Source organism: Rhipicephalus microplus, chromosome 1 (assembly GCF_043290135.1).
Source record: "Rhipicephalus microplus isolate Deutch F79 chromosome 1, USDA_Rmic, whole genome shotgun sequence".
Lineage (NCBI taxonomy): Eukaryota > Metazoa > Arthropoda > Arachnida > Ixodida > Ixodidae > Rhipicephalus > Rhipicephalus microplus.
In genome coordinates, this window is record NC_134700.1 from 218,913,853 (window position 1) to 218,930,595 (window position 16,743).

Genomic DNA, 16,743 nt, shown 5'->3' on the forward strand with positions numbered 1-16,743 from the left:
AAAGCACCGACTCAGCCTGAGTGGGAAGACGCACTTTTGCAATGTGCTAGCAGTATCACAAAGCAGTTGCTGTTGCGAGTGAAAAAGAGAGCGCATATATTTCTTGGGGCGCAGAGCCTCGGGGTCGACGACCATCCGTGTGCGATACTCTAACAGACAGAAGAGAATTTTTTAGCTTTGTTTGCTTATTCTGCTATAGATCTCGATGGCGGCAACGTCAACTTCGGCATGCAGTGCCATTGGGCTGTATTATTCGTAAGGTCACTGTCTGGCTGTGCATGTCATTTCTGTTCTCCATACAGATAAGTCATCTATCTAGAAGAAATATATACGTACTAACTGCTGATGCACTTTATCTATCATGTGAAATATGTTGTCATCTATTTAAATACTGCGCGCTATAAGTGACCTTACTATGGAGCGCTAGATCTGTCGCAGTATGTTGTGCTATGTTGCCTTTTATTGCCACTGTACCCCCTGCCCTGCCGCGGTGGTCTAGTGGCTAAGGTACTGGGCTACTGACCCGCAGGTCGCGGGTTCGAATCCCGGCTGCGGCAGCTGCATTTACGATGGAGGCGAAAATGTTGCAGGCCCGTGTGCTCAGATTTGGGTGCACGTTAAAGAACCCCAGGCGGTCGAAATTTCCGGAGCCCTCCACTATCGCGTCTCTCATAAATCATGGTTTTGGGACATTAAACCCCACGTATCAATCATCATGCCACTGTACCCTTTACTGTTCTAGCTTTGCCGTCTCTTTACTGCCACAGTACAATGTGCCTTTGGTGTGCTGCCCTATGCAACCAGTCACATCAACCCGCGCTAACGTTTTTGCGTAAAACTATTTTGGCCCTCTCGTTATGAACATTTTTCTGGGTTCGTGTTCAATTTCGCTGTTTTATTCATTTTAATTTTGTTTGTGTTTTGTGCCTGTCTTTTTTTTTTCATGAGTTATTCCCTCTGCCCGAAAGGGCAAGCACGCTTGATGCACCTCTTGGTGCGATTGTTAGGCTGCTTTCTCACTTTTTTATGGCATTTTTGCTTGGTTGCGTACGTAGACCAGACAATAGTAAATATCGCGTCGTTATGAGACGTACCGCAGTAGAACATTCCGGATGATCTTGATCACCTGGACTTCGTTATCTTGCCCCCAATACTGAGCACACGTCTTTATTTTTCAGTTATCACATTTCTTTTTCTTAAAAGCATGGCGACCTCGGCAAAAATATCGGCAAGATTTCACGGGAAGAGCGCAATATGCCAGTTGAATCTATTATAGCGATAGCAATTATATGGACATTCTTCGCTGGATTTGGCCGCGGGCGTGGGCGTCGATGTAATGCATCATATATGTATACGTATTCACATATATGAAAACATTAGAAAGAAAAAAAATCTCTGAAAAAGAAGTCTCCGGCGCACGGTATCGAATGTGGGACCTCCTCGTCGTGAATGCGAGGAGCTAATCACTGAACCACAGAGAGGTACCTCCTTCAACCTTCAAACGGCAAGTTATTCATATCTACCCCTTACCGCTGTTGGCGCGCATCTCGGGGGAGGGGGAACTATCGTATTTTCAGCATTATCAGCAAGATATCGCAGTGAGCGCGCGGCGGCTGTCTTCTCTCACACGTATATATTTGTTAGAGAATAAAGGGGAGTACGCTCGATCACGCGCCCTTGTCTTGCAGTGGGGAGTGTCGTACGTCTTCGCTAGCCTTTGAGTTTCGTCGGAACGATTTTGTTGTAGTTGCCAGGCGCATAAAGGTCACTGCAATCGTTGCGTAGCCTCCGTTTGCGAAAAGGGCACGCTTTTCAGACACAGCGAAGTAACAAATGAGACCCTTATTCGCGTTAATCTGTACCTGTGAACGTTTCGTGCGCCCTTTGTGCGTGAGAAATGCAGGGAACGTTTCAATGTGTCAGCCATTTTGCGCGCGACCTTTCAATTTCTTGCTATCGCGTTGATTACTTCGCCTTTGCGGCAAAGCTATGACTTCTTTTTCTAAAGCTTCTTTACACTGTGGCGTGCTAGAGTTAGCTGTGTTACCCGTTAACCCAGTTCATCATAGGCACGAACCGGCAGCATGCAATTCGTACTACGCACTAAACTTGCAGTTTCATTTCCTTGCGATTGACGATTTTCACGAACGAATTGGGGCGGCAGCTGACCCTGAGCACGTTTTCTCGCATTCAGCCGACCGATTCAGCGCTACCGAAAGAAACTCGTGGCAAAACGTGTTTGAAAGAGAGACTACTCGCTGTGCTCCGAACTATTTCGACAAGCATAAGAGTTGTACAGCAAAGGAGAACCACGAGTGTGTTTATCAATAGCATTCATCGCACCTAAACTATACGCGTGTGTTCCACTCAGCGCCATCATCATCATCATCATCATCAGCAGCAGCAGCAGCAGCAGCAGCAGCAGCAGCAGCATCAGGTACACAGCCGATGGCGCTATAGCCAGCGTGCTATCCGGCTGCAAGGTCAGAGCACATTCCACGTGGGACAGCTCACAAAACAGGAGCGGGCTCTGAAGCGCGCTTGCAACGAAATCCAGTGCTCCAGATGGCCCGAATCCCAACATGACATTGCGCACCGGCTTCTAGCGCTTTTCGTGCGCAAAAGCACAATCCTGAGAGGCAGACAACTTTCCCCTCACTGCGTCGTCGGCGACAAGGTTTTCCGGTGAGTGTCGACGCAGCGGAATGCTAATCACTGCCTGCAGACGCAGCAAAAGAGAGCAGAACAGCGGGCGGCGAATGATGTTGCGCTTGAGTGACGCCCGCTCTGTGCCACGCAAAGAACGTGCTTTGCATGAGAGAGCTATTTCGACGTTACTTACGTATTTCCCTTTTTGTTCATTACGCGTCATTCACGTGCCGCGCCGCCCACATGCTTTGTCCGTCCGCCCTCTGTGGAACTCGGCAGAATGGGCTAATATATTGCCCCGGGACTGGAACCCAGGATATTCATTACGTTACGTTTGGAAATTTTTCGCTGATTCGCGAGCCCTGGTCGCGAACGCGGTAAGATTTAGTAATGCCAAATGAGTGCACGCACGTTCCGGACGCCCACGTTCGGTCACTATGCTGTAACACATAATGCCTTCGCTAATGACAGCCACGGCTTGAGAGACGTTTCTGAGAAGTGTTTCTGTGGGAAAAGGATGCACGCGCGTAGTTTTTATTGAAGCTTGTTTCATAAGTTGTTTCTTATTGGTACAGCTTTTTTTTTTGGCTGGCGAATTCATACTTGATGCATTGTCTGATATCCTATCAAAATGTGACACGTCAAAGTGTATTATCACTTTTTTTTTGCCTTCAGTGTTAGTAGGTTCGTGTTAAACTGAACTATAAAGATAGTAAAGGACCTAATTTTGCTGACACAGCATCAAGACGAGTTGAATAACTTAAAGTCATCGCACTGATTACGGCTGAACTGAGAATTATGACCGCTTGCGCACTCATAAAGTCCATGAGCCACATATTTTTCTTACGCAAATGTAAATTCTTGCTCGTTTACTGCAAATGAAGCATTTGAGAATGAAAAGAGGCGCATGTCATACGATATATATTAACAACTGTTCTCACTCCTAACTTTAAAGCCTGATGAGCTTTTTGCAACACTGCACAAGCATGTGAGAAGAGATTTGTATTTTGCCAAGCCCCAACCTATTAGTAAAAAAGTCATTGCGAGGTCAAGAACAAACATAGGACTTGAAACATTTTTCAACAGAAGAAACATTCCTGCCTTTAGCTTAACCTAACCATTTTTCACGAGTATACTGAAAAATCGTCACGCTTGGGAATACCGCCCTTGTAAAAGCTCTGCTATCAAAGGCCAAAACACACGTATAAGCAGCTCATGCAGGCAAAAAAAAAAACGCCATAGTAACCGCAACATAACATACCACGGGCAAACCAAAACACCATCACAATGTTCTCCACGTGCCGGTGTGTTGTCCCTTCTGTGCCCCTGGGTGAAACAGACCTACCTGTGATTCAGAAAAAAAAAAACTCAAGCACCTCAAGACATGAGGCAATTTCAAGAGTCTTCCACGAGCTGTCGGCGTCTGTGAAATTTCTTCAATACACGATCCCGTCCTCCGCACGTTTTTCTGTTGGTGCGGTAAAAAGCACATCGCAGCAACTGCACCCGTTGGAAGAAAAAATAAGATTGGGCATGCACGTCCTCCCGGTATCCATTACATTATGAAAAAATCGGCAGATATGACGTATACTGTAGGAATCGATTATATGTGAAGCACGAATGAAGAAAGTCAATACCTTACTTTAATGCCAGCGCAATGTTACGAGGTGGACGTAAATTATGTCGTGCATGACTTCCTTGTCATGATTGTCATGTTTAGACGTGTCATTTACCTTCATCATCTATTGACGTCACACTAATTTGGTACATGTTGAGCTAGCGAAACGGCCACGAGCACGCCATGAGGGTGGCAGTAGTCATGTTCTTACGAGACATGCTTCTCATGACTATCTTGTTTGAACCAGTCATATACCTTCGTCATCCATTCACGTCCCGTAATACTGAATTTGCTATATGTGAAGCTTGCGAAAGGACTGCAAGCGCACCACGAGCGAGGCGTCTAGTCATTAATGTGATGACAGGCATGTCATGATTTCCACGTTAGGGTCTGTCACCTATTTTCGCCATGCAGCCTTGTCATATCATACCAGTTTTGCAATATGTCATGTGAATGAACACACCGCAAGAGCAGCAAGATCATGAAACGTAAACCATGAGATTCTTGACATTCGCGTCCTGGTTTTCATGTTGACTACTCACGCTCATCATAAAGTCATGTTATGCCATACCAATTTTCGTATCAACACCATTATCGAAACAGCCGGGAGAGCTAAACGTCGGTGGAGGCTAGATATATAGATGAATAGATAGATAGATAGATAGATAGATAGATAGATAGATAGATAGATAGATAGATAGATAGATAGATAGATAGATAGATAGATAGATAGACAGATAGATAGATAGATAGATAGATAGATAGATAGATAGATAGATAGATAGATAGATAGATAGATAGATAGATAGATAGATAGATAGATAGATAGATAGATAGATAGATAGATAGATAGATAGATAGATAGATAGATAGATAGATAGATAGATAGATAGATAGATAGATAGATAGATAGATAGATAGATAGATAGATAGATAGATAGATAGATAGATAGATAGATAGATAGATAGATAGATAGATAGATAGATAGATAGATACGCTCAATGTCGCCGAAGTTCACTAAGAAATGCCTGTTTACGGATATCAACCAAATGATCCCACACGTTTTTGCAGATTTGCTGTCTGTGTGCTGAATAATCTTCTTTGTAAAACTATTGCTGGTTCCTTTCAACTTTCTGGCGTTCATAAGAGCTTCAAGTTTGGTTTTGAAGTTCAGTAACTGAAAGATTACAAGGCACCCCTTTTCACTTCGACGCGTGCTGTATCGGTGGCTGCGTTCAATGTCATCGCATTGAATTCCAATCTTTCGGGATAGCGAGCTTGTCACAGAAACCATCATCGTTCTGGAAGTTTTTAGGGGCGAAGCTCCTTATAGCGGCGCCCGTTCGTCCCCCGTAGTATGTAACAAGTATAACATTTTGACCTCCAAGGTGGTGCCGGTGAGAGACTTCTTCTGTGCGTTGTTGAACAATAAAAAATAGTGCTTAATGAACATGTCAATGGCTGCTAATGGGGAATGAGAGACAGGAGCACACGGCTTTTAGTTAACACGCAGGCTGCGATCACCATTAGCAGCCGTTGGCATGTACATTGAGCACTATCTGACAAGAAAGGGTTGCTACGTTATACTCGCTGGGTGTAACCTCCTTAGCTTTAGAAAGGTTTAGCGAGCGTTGAGCCGCAGTGCCATGAATACAATGAACTTGTATATACCATGAATGAACTCGAGGTGGTTAAAAATGGGAAGTAGATACGAAGCGCAAGCCGTAAGAAAGTAAAAGCTGAATTCTCCGCCTCTCATTTCCCATTAGCAGCCATTGGCATGTACATTGAGCACTATCTGACTGAAAAAGTTTGCTACGTCATACTCGCTGAGCGTAACCTCCTTGGTTTTCGAAAGGTTTAGCGAGCGTTCGGCCGCAGTGCCATGAATACAGTGAACTAGTATATACCATGAACTCGAGGTGGTTAAAGGTGGGAAGTGGACCCGAAGCGCAAGCCGTAAGAAAGTGTGCGTGTGCCACCTCTCGTTTAGTCCTTGGAATGTCCGCTGGATGGCGGTGCTTCTATATGGGGAATATATGATGAAAAGATGCGAGATGGTGGTACTTGGAGTGTTTAATAGATGGACGAACGGACACATAGACAGATGCATGGATGGACGCATGAATGCACGCAGGGGCGGCTGCATGGACGAACACAGGGACGGACGCACGAACAGACGCACGCACGGACGGGCTGATGGACGCATGGACGGTCACACTGACGGACGCATGGACGGACGAATTCTTTGCCCCACTCTCCATCATTCACTCTGTGGATATGTTGCCTTTTTTTTTCGTTGGTTCATTGAGGTAATAAAGGAGGAGGAAGAAAGTTTAAGCGGAAAGACGGGGAGGTTAGCCAGTTCTTAGACCGGCTGGCTACCCTGTGCTGGGGAAAGGGGTGAGGGGAATGATAGATGTTAAAAAGAAATGTTGCGAAGAGAGGGAGAAATTACAAAAAAATTGCGACAGAGGAAAGCAACATCAAAGAGTATAAGACACTAAAGTCTGTCTCTGAGGCCAGTTGTCCGCAAAAAGCGTAGCAAAGCTTTGAAAGCCTTCTGGGCTGAGGATGGGCTTGGCCAATGACCCAGAATCTTTTGTTCCGACAAAGGCCGATTGTCTAGTCTATTCAGAGCTGCAGTGAGTTCTTGTCTTTGCACGTTGAAATAGGTGCACTCACACAGAAGGTGCGCGGTGGTTTCTTCGCAACTGCAGTAAGTGCATGTAGGAGAGCTGGCCATCCCGATGAGATAAGAGTATGCGTTCGTGAAGGCCACTCCAAGCCACAGGCGGCATAGAAGAGTCTCCTCAGCTCGAGATATCCTTGGGGGAAGACGAAGCTGCAGATCGGGATCCAAGTTATGCAGGCGCGCGTTTGTGAAGTCTGTCGAGTTCCACTGTGCCAGTATGAGGTCACGTGCAAGCGAACGAAGTCTTGTAGCTGCGTCGGTTCTTGAGAACGGGATGGCTGTGTATTGGGTACCATCGTGTGCATATCTAGCGGCCTCATCTGCGCGGTCATTGCCATATATACCGCAATGACCTGGTATCCACTGATACACTATGCTGTGCTGTTTTTCGGTTGCTTGGTGATGAAGAAGCCTTATTTCAGCTACTAACTCTTCATTAGATCCACGGCGAAAGGGTGATATAAGACAATGAAGAGATGCCTTCGAGTCCGAGAAGATCGACCAAATTCCCGAAGGTTCTTTCACTATAAACTCCAGAGCTGCACGAATGGCTGCAATTTCTGCAGCTGTCGACGACGTCAAATGCGATGTCATGAATTTGATTGTGATGTTCCTCGCGGGAATAACCACCGCCCCTGCAGAGCTTACTGAAGACACTGAGCCATCCGTGTAAATGTGAAGGCGTCCGTTGTGCTTCTCTTGCAGGAAAAGTAATGTGGCCTGTTTCAGGGCTAGATGCGACGACTTTTTCTTATTTTGGATGCCAGGAATTGTAAGAAGGACTTTGAGTGGGTGTAGGCACCATAATGGTATCGGCGGCTGTGCTGCATGCGTGAAGTGCAATGGAAGCACTGCGCAATGCTGAGCTACAGTTGCGCTGAACGCTGAGTGGGGCCTGGAAGTTCGAAGTGAGGCTAGGTGATGAGATGGAAGCCGAGCGAAATGTCTTATGTGCATTCTAAAAGCGTCTACGCGGATGTATGCGTTGACTGGATAATGACGCGCAATGATGACTGTCGCTGCTGTAGACGCGCATCTCGGGAGACTAAGGCATATCCTCAGGGCTTGGGCTTGGATCGACTGGAGGACGCGCAAACTTGTTCTTCGGATCCCGCAAAGCACGGATAAGCTGTATCGCATATAACCGAGGAACAAAACAGTGTAGAGTTGGAGCATTGCTTGTACCGATGCACCCCACGTTTTTCCAGCAAGGAACCTCAGTACGTGGGTGATCATGGTGAGTTTAGTTTTCATGTGGGCGATGTGAGGGCTCCAGGAGAGGTCGCGATAAACTATTACTCCAAGGAATCGGTGGGTCTTCACGTAGTTGATCGTGTGTCCGTTGATTTTAATAACATATGGGCTCATAGCCTTATGCGTGAATGCTATAAGCGAGCATTTCTCTGATGATAGCTCTAGTCCCCGTTCTTCCAGGTACTTTGTCGCTATTTTTGCCGCTCTCTGAAGCCGGGCACGCAAATGAAAACGTGTTACGCCTGACGCCCAGATGCAGATGTCATCTGCATATATTGATAGATGGACAGATTCTGGAAGTGCATCAACCAGGCCGAGTAGCGCTAGATTGAAAAGTGTGGGGCTAAGAACGCCGCCTTGAGGCACACCTCGACGGTTGCAATGGTGCGTTGTTGTGCAATTCTCCGTCTGTACAAAGGAAGTTCTGCCTTTCAGATAGCTGTGGATCCATTGGTAAACCCGACCCCCTAATCCAACATTTTCCATGACATCCAGAATGGCTTCATGTGATACGTTATCGTATGCACCTTTCACGTCCAAGAACAACGCCGCAGATAAACGTTTCAGTCTTTTTTGATGCTGAACAGATGAGACCAGGTCTATAACGTTATCATTTGCGGACCTCCCACGCCGAAAGCCCGTCATAGCATGAGGGTATACCTCGTGGCGCTCCAGGTACCACTCTAGACGATTCAAAATCATCCTCTACATCACTTTCCCGAAACAGCTGGTAAGCGCGTTGGGGCGATAAGAGGTCAAGTGCAGAGGAGATTTACCTGGTTTAAGCACAGGGACGAGGCGGCTGGATTTCCATGAATGAGGAATAAATCCGCTGCTCCACGAGTCATTGTACACGGATAGAAGGGTCCGTCGAGCTGCTTCTCCGAGGTTGCAAAGAGCCATGTACGTGATCCCATTCGGACCAGGCGATGAAGATCGTTTGCATGCCGTCAAGGCTGCTTGTAGTTCCTCTAGAGAGAAAAAGGTGTTCATTCTTGAATCTCTGGAAACGGGAGCGTTTTCTAGGTGGCGCGTGGTGCACGTGGACGCATGACCGGCAACTTTCATGCAGAAATCTTCTGCTACTTCAATTTCGGTGCGTCCTTGGTGGAGAGAAAGACACTTGAAGGGGCGATGTTGATGTGGCGATGTTCGTAGGCCACGGACAATCCTCCATGTCTGCGTCAAAGGCTTGTGTGGATCTAAGGATTCGCACAGATGTTTCCAGCGAAAGGATTGAAGTGAAATGATTCGCCGCTGAATTTTTTTCTGTAGGCGCCTTGCCTCCTTCAAGTCGTGAATGGACTTAGTGCGCCTATATCTTCTTTCTGCGCGACGACGGATCGCTCTGAGCCGTTCCAATTCCGCTTGATATTGACAATAATCTGAACTATGTTGAATATGATAGGTCGCTTCTTGAGTAGCACCTCTAATCATATCCTCGAGGGTGTCAAGAGGAGGCGTTTTATTTTCTTGACACTTTTTTTCCGTCAGTGACCTGAACTTTGTCCAGTCAATGCGAGTCGAAGTGTCGTAGTTAGGCGATTTTTCCAGGCCCTTGATCTTCAAATAAGTTGGTATGTGGTCGCTTCCATGAGTTTCATAGTCTGCGAACCACTTGACCTTTTCATTTAGGGTTTGTGACACAAATGTCAAGTCAAGGCAGCTGCTGTATGTCGTTCCCCGTAGAAACGTTGGGCTTCCGTCGTTTACACAAAGCAGCTGCTGCTCCAGAGCAAAGGAGAATACTTGCCTTCCGCGACTGTCTGTCTTCTGACTTCCCCATAGTGGGTGGCGAGCGTTGAAATCTCCGGTGATGATCCATGGTCCAGGTGTGGCTGTTAACAGTGCACGTAGTCTTTCAGGTTCAAAACGGTTCGAAGGTGATATATATGCGCCTACGAGCGTGAAATTGAGGTCTCTACGTTTAACTGTCAAGCAGACATACTGGTTGTCATCGTGAGGTGCTACACGGTGCTCGATATAGGTAAGGTCGCATCTGATATATACAATGACTTTACTCTGTTCGTTGCAGGTAGCGGACTTGAAGGCTTCGTACCTGGATAGTCGTATTGCATTGTGTAGCCTTGGCTCACAGATAACAATGATTGGAAACTGGTTTTTGAACACAAATTGTCGTATATCAGAAATGCGGGGCTTGAGGCCTCGGGAATTCCACTGAAATATCGAAGCTCCTTTGACCTCTTTACGAAAGGCTTGCAGAGGCGGAGCCATGGTGCCTTTCCAGACTTGATAGCACCGGCTTCAGCGCATCCACTAACTGAAGTGCACTCTTTGCAGCCGAACTGTCAATGCTAGTGAGGAGCATACGAATGGTATTCATGAGGGCCTTTACCATGGCTACGATTTCTTTGTCGCGACTATCACCGCGTTCTCGTTCCGGAGTGATTGTAGACGAGCGATGCGGTGGCTCAGACGGTGGGTCTATCGTTGGCAGCGCTGGCCATGCTTCAGGCGAGCCGGCGATGCTCTTGTCTTGCTTGGAGGATTTGTTGTCGGCGTATCTGGACGCTTGAGGTGGTATGCCGGTGGTCGTTTGGTGAGGTTTAATCCTTGCTTTAGCACTGGGTCTCCTCAGGGGCCTCCGGCGACGAGACCGCCGGCGTCGTACTTGGGCAGCGGCCTCCCTGTGAGTTGAGCCATCCCGGACCATTTGCCTCAACACTTGCATTTCCTTTTTCATGATTGGGCAATCTTTCGACGATGTTTCGTGAGGGCCATGACAGTTTCGACATTTTCGAAGTTCTGCCTGGCAAGCGTCTGCGCTATGTGATTCCGAGCATAGCGAGCACACAGCCAGGTTTGTACAAACAGCACTGACATGTCCCAATCTATAACATTTCCGGCATTGAAGGGGCTTCGGTACGAAGGGTCGCACTGTGTGTCGAAAATGGCCGACCTTGACTTGCGATGGAAGGCTGTCACCCTTGAACACGAGCTTCACGCAGCGTGATTTGCCAAGGCGACGAGCTTGCAGTATAGTAGGTTCTGCAGACACCGGTTTGATGAGAGCAGCAAAGTCACTTTCGCTGATGGAAATGTCGACGTCGTAAATGACGCCTGCCGTAGAGTCGCGACCATCAGGTATATATGGGCGAACATTGATGTTATCCAGCATCTTGACGTTGCTCAGCACTTCCAATGTGCTTCGTTGAGTGACGTCTACGGCGAGGATATTCTTACGGCCATTGATCCGCACGTCCGCGATCTCTCCCTGGGCGAGTTCCTCGAGAAACCTAGACGTGACTTGACGATTGAGCCGGTTGAGACTATGAGCCGCATCGTCCGGCATAAACAGAATTGTGTATATCGTGGGCTCTCGCGTCGTCGTCACATTCTTACTTGTTGTTGGAGACGGCATCACTAGTCTTCTTTTTCGCTGCCGCCTTGTCACAGGCACGAAGTCGCCTTCATCGGAGCTCTCGTCGCTGGCGGTAGAGTAAATCAGCGTGTCTTCGCTGTCGGCATCACTCGGGTGGCCCGTACGCTTTCTCGTGGTAGCTGCGGACGACGTCGATGGTTGCGGTGGAAGCCCAGGCGAATTCACATTCATCGCCGCAGTCACTGGAACGGTGTCTTCCACAGAGTCGCAGAAGAACTTTGAAAAATTACAGATAGTGACAGCAGTGTTCTACGCCAGAATCACTTCGTCGTCGTTCTGAGGTAATAAATGATCAAATTATTCCTCTGGGATCAATTTTCAAGGTCATCACTTCTGCGATCAAGTTTGTTGATTGTGTATTTGAGGTTTGCAACTCCTACGTCTAGTTCGTAAACGCGTTGGAGGGTATCATTTGCTATTAAAGACAATGTTTCAATGCGGCAGAGCCATAAAAACATGGCACCTCACTTCCTTGATCAAATTTATGTCTTAGCTCATGCACTTCAAACCTTTTTTTTCCATCGTGCGCCACCCAATGTTTTCTCGTCTACAATCACGTGGTCTGCTGTGCATTGTTTTTATCATCGTTTCCATCATCATTCAGTGGGGTAAAAATGCAGAACCCACGATAAGGTCCAGCAGGCCAGCGATGCGTGCTCATTCCCGTGCCGCTCCCCAACGCAGTTAGTGCGTGACCCGTGGTTGGAGTCGCAGCCCCGAATTAGTGATCAGCAGAGCGGATCCGGAAATGGCCTCGCCACTCATGAACCCCGAAGGGCGACTAGCCGGAGCTCAAATGCGCCGGGATCGCGTAAGGTCTTTTTTTTTTTTCAGACTCCCGCTTTCTGTGTCGCATCGTACCTTACCTTATCATCTTAACGTTTCCCGCTGGCTTCCACTTACCACCTCACACCGGCCGTCTTCATCGATTCTATATTATAATTGCTCCCCGTATCACGGTCCTGAGTCGGCTTATGTTCGGCTTGCCGGACGAAAAACGTAGCGCTAAAGGAACAGGCCACAGCGAAAAATGCGAGAAGGCTGGCTGGAGCATGCTGCATTTGGGGGAGTTCCAAGATAAACCTTTCGGTGTACAATCTACCATGTAAATTAGGTCCCCAGAGAGCCACGTTATCACACATGGTCCAGTAGAGCCAAAACAACCTTTTATTTTGGCCAACATTAGTCCAAAAATGTCTAGTAGGAGGCTTCCCTATCAAGCTCTGACTCAGTGCAGTAAACAGCCCTAGCCAACCCTAGCCTGTACGCCGGCAAGAGCCAATGGTCTTTCAAATTAGGAGGTTTAAGCCCTAGCGACTGAACTTGTTAGGATTCACAAAACAAGATGATGGAGTATAAACAAATATGCGCTGATAAGAATGCTGACAACTGTAGAGAGATGAAAAGAAAGCGGCAAGTATACGAATTAGGCGGCGATTCAAGTGAACTCGAGAAAGCAATTATAGAAGCACCCGGGAACTCGCAATCATGAAAACCTAATAAAGAAGGTTAAAAAAGAAAAGGAAAGAATTAGAGGTAAAAGTGGAAACGCACAAGCATAGAATCCTGCTTAAGTAAATAATAGGGTGCAGAGATGGCGTTGTGGTGAAAGTAAAGGGCGTGTCACTATTTAATAGGTAGAGCAAAGCAGATGGCTTGCATTCTAAGAAGTCATCGTTGATGAGGCAGCAATAAGGGAAAGCGAGCTATCTAATTACAGCAAGGGCAGTGCAAACAAAGAAAATTGAGTAACATTGTGAAGGAAGAAATTAGGCCTAAAAAGTGACTGCCTGATTCACATAACATATTTGGCAATCGAATGCAAAAGACGAGACGAGATAGAGCTAGCATCGGAGAGTAAGAAATAGATGGGGGAAAACGTAGGGAGGTGAAACTGGTACTAGTAACCAGTTTGCTATTCTGCACAGGGGTAGGGAAATAGAGGCCGTATCAGAGGTTGCTTTACCACGTGGGAATGAACAACACAAGGGAATGAGGTGGTGGAGATTGTTATATATTTGCTGCTGGGAGAAGAAAGGGGCTAGATGAGGCTTCCAGCTGTGGAGGCTGGTTGCAGCTGTGTTTTAGGGGCGAAGCTCCTCAAGGCGTGGGTTGGCAGTCACCTGTATGTATGCATGTATGTAGTAACCACCTTACTGCATATCCACAAAGTTCACGATTGGGGTGAAGCTTCGGAGGGTTTTATCGGCTAACCGTGAATCATCCGCTGGCCGCGTCTGTCTGTCTGTCTGTCTGTCTGTCTGTCTGTCTGTCTGTCTGTCTGTCTGTCTGTCTGTCTGTCTGTCTGTCTGTCTGTCTGCCTGTCTGTCTGTATGTAATGATTGATTGATATGTGGAGTTTAACGTCCCAAAACCACCATATGATTATGAGAGACGCCGTAGTGGAGGGCTCCGGAAATTTCGACCACCTGGGGTTCTTTAACGTGCACCCAAATCTGAGCACACGGGCCTACAACATTTCCGCCTCCATCGGTACGTAAGTACGTACGTACGTACGTATGTATGTATGTATGTATGTATGTATGTATGTATGTATGTATGTATGTATGTATGTATGTATGTATTTATGTATGTATGTATGTATGTATGTATGTATGTATGTATGTATGTATGTATGTATGTATGTATGTATGTATGTATGTATGTATGTATGTATGTATGTATGACGCATGGAGGGACGGACGAAGTGACAAACGTTGGGACGGATGGATGCACAGAAGGACGCAATGATGGACGCACGGGTGGGCGGGTGGACGGATTGACGGACGCGCGGACTGATGCACGGACGTACGGAAGGAAGAACGAATGAACGGAAGAAAGTGTGGACGGACTGATGGACGCTTCGCCCCACTCATCATCATTCACTCTGTGGTTATGCTGTGACCTTTTTCATTACTCGTGTTGACGCCGGCTACGTGAAACGCCGGTCACTTTTCACTCTTGGTCAGGCATCCAAGGCTTTCGCATTGAAGGAAAAAATTGCCCGCAGCTTCCCTCGGGGGAACACAGAGGAGGATGCGGACCATATAATTGGTTAACGGGGTGTTAAAGTGCGACTTACTTGGGTCGATGGCTAAATTGGTTAACGTGGTTGTGAAATGGGGTGTTAAATTGCGACTTACTTGGGTCGATGGCTAAATTGGTTAACGTGGTTGTAAGAGGGGGTGTTAAATGAGTGAACACGTACACACGTATGCGAAAGGGCGGCGCTGGTTGAAGGAACGTCGATCATTGTGTTTGTGGATTCGTTGGAATTCATTTCACCGCGACCTTGGACGTCGACGCGCCGTACAAACCAACCGACGAGCGGCAACTGAGCGAGCGAGCGCCGACCTTGAGTATATATACAGCACGACGGCGCATGCACTGTCAGCTGTTGAATGTTCTCGAAGCGCGACGCCACATGCGCGTCCACTGGAGAATCAGGAGAATTGTAGAGGTCGAACGCGGTGTGTAGAGGAGGAAGGGTGCACAGATGGTGGAGGAGTGAAGCGCGTGCGGTGTGTAGAGGAGGAAGGGATGCACAGATGGTGGAAGAGTGGGCGACGGCGCGACGGCGCATGCGCGCGCGTCAGCTGTCGAATGTTCGAGAAGCGGTGCGGACGGCGCGGACGGCGCACTACAAGGCGCGAGTATAAGATGCTCCGCATCTAAAACAAAATATATCGCGCATTGTACAACACGCACGTACGGTAATGAAACGAGACTGCACATGTCACGTATAAGAGTTTGTTATGAATAAAGCAAAGGTTTGTTAATAACGAAACAAAATAACTGTTTCTCAAGAAGGTTTTGAAACAATTTTCATGCACTCCATAGGCGGAATACCAAAAGTCACCCTTCCGGCATGGCCGAGCGAGCAAATGTGCAGGCCCGTCATGGTCAGGTGCTCTAGTGGCTATTGGTGGGTTTTTACCCAAGCTAGGCCCAAAATGGGTGATTTGTGTTCTCTTCCAGCATTTGTGACGCCATTGTTTTTCTCCTTATTGTCGCCGCCACGACATCTTTTCTCTCCCTCAGGACTCGCTTCACGCTTTGCGCGCAGTATAACGAGGCAAAGACTGAGAGACCGACAATGTTCCAAAATAATCAGAATTAAAGAGCGAAGCATATATTGTATTATTTGTAATCTATCACGCCCGTCCGACTTGAATGCCACCACTTTGTGAACAATAAAATACGTTGTAGTTAAAAAGACATCGTAGATATTGACTCCTGCCTCTTTTGGCACACCATATGAGACCACTAGCGTTTATTCTTTGTTTAAAGGCACAACGTAATTGATACTGGTTAAGACAAAAAATATCAAGAAAGAAAGAAAGCTGGAGTGGGGCGAAGCATGCAGTGTTTTTAGCGAGAGTTCTTTGATGATGCACTATTGGTTTTAAGCCTGAAGCCGGGTATGTAGAAATGGGTGTTTCCACTCCACTAACGGCCCCTGAAAATTGCATGAGATAGCAGCATTCCCCGAGGTGGCTCTTATTCTTCTTCCTACGTGTCTGGTGTCAGTTACATACGGCATGTGTAAGGAAGTGTTTTTCTGCTCCACTAACGTTGTCGGTTGTTTGTTGGACTACAACTGTTGCCTCGTTTATTTTTAGTGGACAGACGGCAAGTAGTGAGATTTACACATTGAGGCGCATACTCGCCTCGATGATGAACTATTAGGACAGTAGACACCGACAAACCTAGCCCTTAAGGTACTTCTGAAATAAACCTTTTTTTATTGCAACATGTGAAGTTTACTCCCCCCCCTCCCCCCAAGCACACAACAGATGGTCATATCTCTTTTAAATCCGTATTTCAGGCTTGCAAACAGTGTTTTCACAAACGAGTCGTGAGTGATCATGCCTACATAATCAAAATGATGTATGCAATCAACTATGCATACCAAAAGTAATCAAGTGACAAATATCGCATTGCTGATCTTCCAGCTAATGTCACCCGTAGACACTGCGAACGTGAACGTTTTTTTCGTCTTTGTGTCAGGGATATGTTCTTTTCTTCGGAGCATGTCAGTTCCAGCACTTTTCGCGACGAGTTGAATAAAGGCATTTTTTCTATGTGTCATACATGCCGATAGATTGACGCGCCGGGGGTAA

General features: G+C 47.0%; 1 non-coding gene across 1 annotated transcript; it reads left to right on the forward strand.

The window, feature by feature from the left end:
- The first annotated feature begins 484 nt into the window (after window positions 1-484).
- TRNAS-ACU (transfer RNA serine (anticodon ACU)) lies at window positions 485-557 on the forward strand. Its single transcript has one exon. It is a non-coding gene; the product is annotated as a tRNA-Ser (tRNA).
- The last annotated feature ends 16,186 nt before the right edge of the window (window positions 558-16,743 follow it).